This window comes from Rutidosis leptorrhynchoides, chromosome 6, assembly GCF_046630445.1.
Source record: "Rutidosis leptorrhynchoides isolate AG116_Rl617_1_P2 chromosome 6, CSIRO_AGI_Rlap_v1, whole genome shotgun sequence".
NCBI classification, from domain to species: Eukaryota; Viridiplantae; Streptophyta; class Magnoliopsida; order Asterales; family Asteraceae; genus Rutidosis; species Rutidosis leptorrhynchoides.
Window position 1 is genome coordinate 92,610,277 of NC_092338.1, and position 9,415 is coordinate 92,619,691.

Here is a 9,415-nt window from a genome sequence, read left to right on the forward strand (position 1 = left end):
ATTAAAACACTACATGTATATACATTTTAACTGAGTCGTTAAGTCATCGTTAGTCGTTACATGTAAGTGTTGTTTTGAAACCTTTAGGTTAACGATCTTGTTAAATGTTGTTAACCCAATGTTTATAATATCAAATGAGATTTTAAATTATTATATTATCATGATATTATGATGTATGAATATCTCTTAATATGATATATATACATTAAATGTCGTTACAACGATAATCGTTATATATATGTCTCGTTTCAAAATCATTAAGTTAGTAGTGTTGTTTTTACATATGTAGTTCATTGTTAATATACTTAATGATATGTTTAATTATCATAATATCATGTTAACTATATATGTATCCATATATATGTCATCATATAGTTTTTACAAGTTTTAACGTTCGTGAATCACCGGTCAATTTGGGTGGTCAATTGTCTATATGAAACCTATTTCAATTAATCAAGTCTTGACAAGTTTGATTGCTTAACATGTTGGAAACACTTAATCATGTAAATAACAATTTCATTTAATATATATATAAACATGGAAAAGTTCGGGTCACTACAGTACTTACCCGTTAAATAAATTTCGTCCCGAAATTTTAAGCAGTTGGAGGTGTTGACGTATCTTCTGGAAATAAATGCGGGTATTTCTTCTTCATCTGATCTTCTCATTCCCAGGTGAACTCGGGTCCTCTACGAGCATTCCATCGAACCTTAACAATTGGTATCTTGTTTTGCTTAAGTCTTTTAACCTCACGATCCATTATTTCGACGGGTTCTTCGATGAATTGAAGTTTTTCGTTGATTTGGATTTCATCTAACGAAATAGTGAGATCTTCTTTAGCAAAACATTTCTTCAAATTCGAGACGTGAAAAGTGTTATGTACAGCCGCGAGTTGTTGAGGTAACTCAAGTCGGTAAGCTACTGGTCCGACACGATCAATAATCTTGAATAGTCCAATATACCTTGGATTTAATTTCCCTCGTTTGCCAAATCGAACAACGCCTTTTCAAGGTGCAACTTTAAGCATGACCATCTCTCCAATTTCAAATTCTATGTCTTTTATTTTAATGTCGGCGTAGCTCTTTTGTCGACTTTGGGCGGTTTTCAACCGTTGTTGAATTTGGATGATCTTCTCGGTAGTTTCTTGTATTATCTCCGGACCCATAATCTGTCTATCCCCCACTTCACTCCAACAAATCGGAGACCTGCACTTTCTACCATAAAGTGCTTCAAATGGCGCCATCTCAATGCTTGAATGGTAGCTGTTGTTGTAGGAAAATTCTGCTAACGGTAGATGTCGATCCCAACTGTTTCCAAAATCAATAACACATGCTCGTAGCATGTCTTCAAGCGTTTGTATCGTCCTTTTGCTCTGCCCATCAGTTTGTGGATGATAGGCAGTACTCATGTCTAGACGAGTTCCTAATGCTTGCTGTAATGTCTGCCAGAATCTTAAAATAAATCTGCCATCCCTATCAGAGATAATAGAGATTGGTATTCCATGTCTGGAGACGACTTCCTTCAAATACAGTCGTGCTAACTTCTTCATCTTGTCATCTTCTTTTATTGGCAGAAAGTGTGCTGATTTGGTGAGACGATCAACTATTACCCAAATGGTATCAAAACCACTTGCAGTCCTTGGCAATTTAGTGATGAAATCCATGGTAATGTTTTCCCATTTCCATTCCGGGATTTCGGGTTGTTGAAGTAGACCTGATGGTTTCTGATGCTCAGCTTTGACCTTAGAACACGTTAAATATTCTCCTATGTATTTAGCAACATCGGCTTTCATACCCGGCCACCAAAAATGTTTCTTGAGATCCTTGTACATCTTCCCCGTTCCGGGATGTATTGAGTATCTGGTTTTATGAGCTTCTCTAAGTACCATTTCTCTCATATCTCCAAATTTTGGTACCCAAATCCTTTCAGCCCTATACCGGGTTCCGTCTTCCCGAATATTAAGATGCTTCTCCGATCCTTTGGGTATTTCATCCTTTAAATTTTCCTTTTTTAAAACTCCTTGTTGTGCCTCCTTTATTTGAGTAGTAAGGTTATTGTGAATCATTATATTCATAGATTTTACTCGAATGGGTTCTCTGTCCTTCCTGCTCAAGGCGTCGGCTACCACATTTGCCTTCCCCGGGTGGTAACGAATCTCAAAGTCGTAATCATTCAACAATTCAATCCACCTACGCTGCCTCATATTCAGTTGTTTCTGATTAAATATGTGTTGAAGACTTTTGTGGTCGGTATATATAATACTTTTGACCCCATATAAGTAGTGCCTCCAAGTCTTTAATGCAAAAACAACCGCGCCTAATTCCAAATCATGCGTCGTATAATTTTGTTCGTGAATCTTCAATTGTCTAGACACATAAGCAATCACCTTTGTTCGTTGCATTAATACACAATCGAGACCTTGCTTTGATGCGTCACAATAAATCACAAAATCATCATTCCCTTCAGGCAATGACAATATAGGTGCCGTAGTTAGCTTTTTCTTCAATAACTGCAACGCTTTCTCTTGTTCATCCTTCCATTCAAATTTCTTCCCTTTATGCGTTAATGCAGTCAAGGGTTTTGCTATTCTGGAAAAGTCTTGGATGAACCTTCTGTAGTAACCAGTTAGTCCTAAAAACTGGCGTATGTGTTTCGGAGTTTTCGAGGTTTCCCACTTTTCAACGGTTTCAATCTTTGCTGGATCCACCTGAATACCTTCTTTGTTCACTATGTGACCGAGGAATTGAACTTCTTCCAACCAAAATGCACACTTTGAAAACTTAGCGTACAATTCTTCCTTCCTCAATACTTCTAACACCTTTTTCAAATGTTCACCGTGTTCTTGGTCATTCTTTGAGTAAATAAGTATGTCATCAATGAAAACAATGACAAACTTGTCAAGGTATGGTCCACACACTCGGTTCATAAGGTCCATGAACACAGCTGATGCGTTAGTCAATCCAAACGGCATAACCATAAACTCGTAATGACCATAACGCGTCCTAAAAGCAGTCTTTGGAATATCATCTTCTTTTACCCGCATTTGATGATACCCGGAACGTAAGTCAATCTTTGAATAAACAGACGAGCCTTGTAGTTGATCAAATAAGTCGTCGATTCTCGGTAGTGGGTAGAGGTTCTTGATGGTAAGTTTGTTCAACTCTCGGTAGTCGATACACAACCTGAATGTACCATCTTTCTTCTTGACAAACAAAACAGGAGCTCCCCACGGTGATGTGCTTGGTCGAATGAAACCACGTTCTAAAAGTTCTTGTAATTGACTTTGCAGTTCTTTCACCTCACTGGGTGCGAGTCTGTAAGGAGCACGAGCTATTGGTGCAGCTCCTGGTACAAGATCTATTTGAAATTCAATGATCGATGTGGGGGTAATCCCGGTAATTCTTTCGGAAATACACCGGGAAATTCTTTTGCGACGGGAACATCATTGATGCTCTTTTCTTCAGTTTGTACTTTCTCGACGTGTGCTAGAACAGCATAGCAACCTTTTCTTATTAGTTTTTGTGCCTTCAAATTACTAATAAGATGTAGCTTCGTGTTGCCCTTTTCTCCGTACACCATTAAGGGTTTTCCTTTTTCTCGTATAATGCGAATTGCATTTTTGTAACAAACGATCTCTGCTTTCACTTCTTTCAACCAGTCCATACCGATTATCACATCAAAACTCCCTAACTCTACTGGTATCAAGTCAATCTTAAATGTTTCGCTAACCAGTTTAATTTCTCGATTCCGACATATATTATCTGCTGAAATTAATTTACCATTTTCTAATTCGAGTAAAAATTTACTATTCAAAGGCGTCAATGGGCAACTTAATTTAGCACAAAAATCTCTACTCATATAGCTTCTATCCGCACCCGAATCAAATAAAACGTAAGCAGATTTATTGTTAATAAGAAACGTACCCGTAACAAGCTCCGGGTCTTCCTGTGCCTCTGCCGCATTAATATTGAAAACTCTTCCGCGGCCTTGTCCATTCGTGTTCTCCTGGTTCGGGCAATTTCTAATAATGTGGCCCGGTTTTCCACATTTATAACAAACTACATTGGCATAACTTGCTCCGACACTACTTGCTCCGCCATTACTCGTTCCGACACCATTTGTTCCTTTCGTTCTGTTAACCCCTGGTCCGTAGACCTCATACTTCACCGCGCTATGACCATTTCTTTTACACTTGTTGCAAAATTTGGTGCAGAACCCCGAGTGATACTTTTCACACCTTTGGCATAGCTGCTTCTGATTGTTGTTGTTGTTGTTACGGTTGTTATTGTTGTTGGGATGATTGTTGTAGTTGCTGTTGTTGTTGTTGTTGTTGTTGTTGTTGTTGTTGTTGTTGTTGTTGTTGTTGTTGGGCCGTTTGTTGTAGTTGCGATTGATGTTGCGATTGTTGGGATAATTGTTGCGATTATTGTTGTAATTGCTGTTGTTGTTGTATTGGTGATTCTTATCACCATTTTCCTCTCACTTTCTTTTGACTTGCTTCACATTGGCCTCTTCAGCCGTCTGTTCTTTAATTCTTTCCTCAATCTGGTTAACTAGTTTGTGAGCCATTCTACATGCCTGTTGTATGGAGGCGGGCTCGTGTGAACTTATATCTTCTTGGATTCTTTCCGGCAATCCTTTCACAAACGCGTCGATCTTCTCTTCCTCATCTTCGAACGCTCCCGGACACAATAGGCATAATTCTGTGAATCGTCTTTCGTACGTGGTAATTTCAAATCCTTGGGTTCGTAACCCTCTAATTTCTGTCTTGAGCTTATTGACCTCGGTTCTGGGACAGTACTTCTCGTTCATCAAGTGCTTGAATGCTGACCACGGTAGTGCGTAAGCATCATCTTGTCCCACTTGCTCTAGATAGGTATTCCACCATGTTAACGCAGAACCTGTGAAGGTATGCGTAGCGTACTTCACTTTGTCCTCTTCAGTACACTTACTTATGGCAAACACCGATTCGACCTTCTCAGTCCACCGTTTCAATCCGATCGGTCCTTCGGTTCCATCAAATTCCAAAGGTTTGCAGGCAGTGAATTCTTTGTAGGTGCATCCTACACGATTTCCTGCACTGCTAGATCCAAGGTTATTGTTGGTATGTAACGCAGCCTGTACTGCGGCTATGTTTGAAGCTAGAAAAGCACGAAATTCCTCTTCACTCATATTCAAGGTGTGTCGAGTAGTCGGTTCCATTTCCTTCAAAATAGTCAAATGAAACGAGTTAATCATATAGAATATCAAGAGTAGTCAATAGTATTTCGTAGCGTAATATGAACTTATTTATAAAAGCTCTTTCTTCATATTAGCGTTTTATACTCTTTAATTCGGGTAGTACCTACCCGTTAAGTTCATACTTAGTAGCTAACATACCATTTCAACTACTACAATTCTATATGAAAAACTAATCACAACAAAAAAAAAAAATCATATTCAAACCTTTATACAATAACTTGCAAACTTACAATACCGCTATTTTACATATACCATGAAATATAGCACATAAAACTTTGATACAAAGTAGTTTCGAAGATAATTTTAGTTAATAAATAAGGCGTTCAGCAAAGGCAACAAAGACACGTAATTCATACGTCCAGAAACAAGTCATGCATTCTGGTTTTACTAATACCACTTTCCATCCTTGGTCTTGCGGAACGTAACCGTTGTGACTGATAGTATGACAACGTGTTGTAACGTCGTCAAAAGGGCGAAGGTTACGTAATGACCAACAGTCTCGTAATAACCTAAAAACCCCATTTCTTACCCCAATTACCGACTCCGTCACTTGTGGGAACGTTTTGTTTAATAGTTGTAGCCCGATGTTCTTTTTCACACTTTGGTGAGAAGCGAACATTACTAACCCGTAAGCATAGCATGCTTCTTTATGTTGCATGTTAGCCGCTTTTTCTAAATCATGAAGTCCTATATTCGGATACATTGAGTCAAAATAATTTCTTAACCCGTTGAGTAAAATAGCATTTGAGTTCCCCGCAATATATGCGTCAAAGTAAACACATCGTAACTTATGGGTTTCCCAATGTGATATCCCCCATCTTTCAAACGAAAGTCTCTTATAAACCAAGGCATTCTTGGAACGTTCTTCGAATGTCTTACAAACTGATTTCGCAGTAAATAGTTGTGCCGAAGAATTCTGACCGACTCTAGACAAGATTTCATCAATCATGTCTCCGGGTAGGTCTCTTAAAATATTGGGTTGTCTATCCATTTTGTGTTTTTATACTGTAAAATAGACAAGAGTTAGATTCATAAAAAAATACTTATTAATACAAGCAATTTTTACATATATCATAAAGCATAAGCACACTATATTACATATATTACACCACACGAATACAACTATCTTATTCCGACTCGCTCGTTTCTTCTTCTTCGGTTTTGGTTCGTTTTGCCAAGTTTCTAGGGATATATGATGTTTCCCTAATACTAGCTGTCGTTTTCCACAACGGTTTAGAAAAACCTGGTGGTTTAGAGGTTCCCGGGTCATTGTTACAACTTAAGGACTTCGGGGGTTGACGATACATATAAAGTTCATCGGGGTTGGAATTAGATTTCTCTATTTTTATGCCCTTTCCCTTATTATTTTCTTTTCCCTTTTTAAATTTAGTTGGGGTAATTTCTATAACATCATCGGAATTCTCGTCGGAATCCGATTCATCGGAGAATTGGTAATCCTCCCAATATTTTGCTTCCTTGGCGGAAACACCATTGACCATAATTAACCTTGGTCGGTTAGTTGAGGATTTTCTTTTACTTAACCGTTTTATTATTTCTTCACCGGTTCTATTTCCTCCTCCGGTTCCTCCTCTTCCGGTTCTGATTCTTCTTCCGTTTCTGATTCTTCTTCTTGTTCCTCTTCGGGAACTTGTGAATCAGTCCAATATATATTCGACTCTTCGTTATTATTAGGTGAGTCAATGGGATTTGTGCTAGAGGTAGACATCTATCACACAATATCAAACATGTTAAGAGATTAATATATCACATAATATATACATGTTAATAGTATATAGTTTCCAACAAAAATGTTAAGCAATCATTTTTAAAGAAAACACGGTCGAAGTCCAGACTCACTAATGCATCCTAACAAACTTGATAAGACACACCAATGCAAATTTTCTGGTTCTCTAAGACCAACGCTCGGATACCAACTGAAATGTCCCGTTCTTATTGATTAAAAACATTCCATATTAATTGATTTCGTTGCGAGGTTTTGACCTCTATATGAGACGTTTTTCAAAGACTGCATTCATTTTTAAAACAAACCATAACCTTTATTTCATAAATAAAGGTATAAAAATCTTTACGTAGATTATCAAATAATGATAATCTAAAATATCCTGGTTACACACGACCATTACATAATGGTTTACAATACAAATATGTTACATCGAAATCAGTTTCTTGAATGCAGTTTTTACACAATATCATACAAACACGGACTCCAAATCTTGTCCTTATTTTAGTATGCAACAGCGGAAGCTCTTAGTATTCACCTGAGAATAAACATGCTTTAAACGTCAACAAAAATGTTGGTGAGTTATAGGTTTAACCTATATATATCAAATCGTAACAATAGACCACAAGATTTCATATTTCAATACACATCCCATACATAGAGATAAAAATCATTCATATGGTGAACACCTGGTAACCGACATTAACAAGATGCATATATAAGAATATCCCCATCATTCCGGGACACCCTTCGGATATGATATAAATTTCGAAGTACTAAAGCATCCGGTACTTTGGATGGGGTTTGTTAGGCCCAATAGATCTATCTTTAGGATTTTCGCGTCAATTAGGGTGTCTGTTCCCTAATTCTTAGATTACCAGACTTAATAAAAAGGGGCATATTCGATTTCGATAATTCAACCATAGAATGTAGTTTCACGTACTTGTGTCTATTTTGTAAATCATTTATAAAACCTGCATGTATTCTCATCCCAAAAATATTAGATTTTAAAAGTGGGACTATAACTCACTTTCACAGATTTTTACTTCGTCGGGAAGTAAGACTTGGCCACTGGTTGATTCACGAACCTATAACAATATATACATATATATCAAAGTATGTTCAAAATATATTTACAACAGTTTTAATACATTTTGATGTTTTAAGTTTATTAAGTCAGCTGTCCTCGTTAGTAACCTACAACTAGTTGTCCACAGTTAGATGTACAGAAATAAATCGATATATATATTATCTTGAATCAATCCACGACCCAGTGTATACATATCTCAGTATTGATCACAACTCAAACTATATATATTTTGGAATCAACCTCAACCCTGTATAGCTAACTCCAACATTCACATATAGAGTGTCTATGGTTGTTTCGAAATATATATAGATGTGTCGACATGATAGGTCGAAATATTGTATACGTGTCCATGGTATCTCAAGATTACATAATATACAATACAAGTTGATTAAGTTATGGTTGGAATAGATTTGTTACCAATTTTCACGTAGCTAAAATGAGAAAAATTATCCAATCTTGTTTTACCCATAACTTCTTTATTTTAAATCCGTTTTGAGTGAATCAAATTGCTATGGTTTTATATTGAACTCTATTTTATGAATCTAAATAGAAAAAGTATAGGTTTATAGTCGGAAAAATAAGTTACAAGTCGTTTTTGTAAAGGTAGTCATTTCAGTCGAAAGAACGACGTCTAGATGACCATTTTAGAAAACATACTTCCACTTTGAGTTTAACCATGATTTTTGGATATAGTTTCATGTTCATAATAAAAATAATTTTCCCAGAATAAAAACTTTTAAATCAAAGTTTATCATAGTTTTTAATTAACTAACCCAAAACAGCCCGCGGTGTTACTACAACGGCGTAAATCCGGTTTTACGGTGTTTTTCGTGTTTCCAGGGTTTAAATCATTAAGTTAGCATATCATATAGATATAGAACATGTGTTTAGTTGATTTTAAAAGTCAAGTTAGAAGGATTAACTTTTATTTGTGAACAAGTTTAGAATTAACTAAACTATGTTCTAGTGATTACAAGTTTAAACCTTCGAATAAGATAGCTTTATATGTATGAATCGAATGATGTTATGAACATCATTACTACCTCAAGTTCCTTGGATAAATCTACTGTAAATGAGAAAAATGGATCTAGCTTCAAAGGATCCTTGGATATCTTGAAAGTTCTTGAAGCAGAATCATGACACGAAAACAGTTCAAGTAAGATTTTCACTCGAAATAAGATTGTTATAGTTATAGAAATTGAATTAAAGTTTGAATATGATTATTACCTTGTATTATAAAGATAACCTACTGTAAGTAACTAAGGTTTCTTGATCTTGGATGATTACTTGGAATAGATTTAGAAAACTTGGAAGTAAACTTGCAATCTTGGAAGTATTCTTGA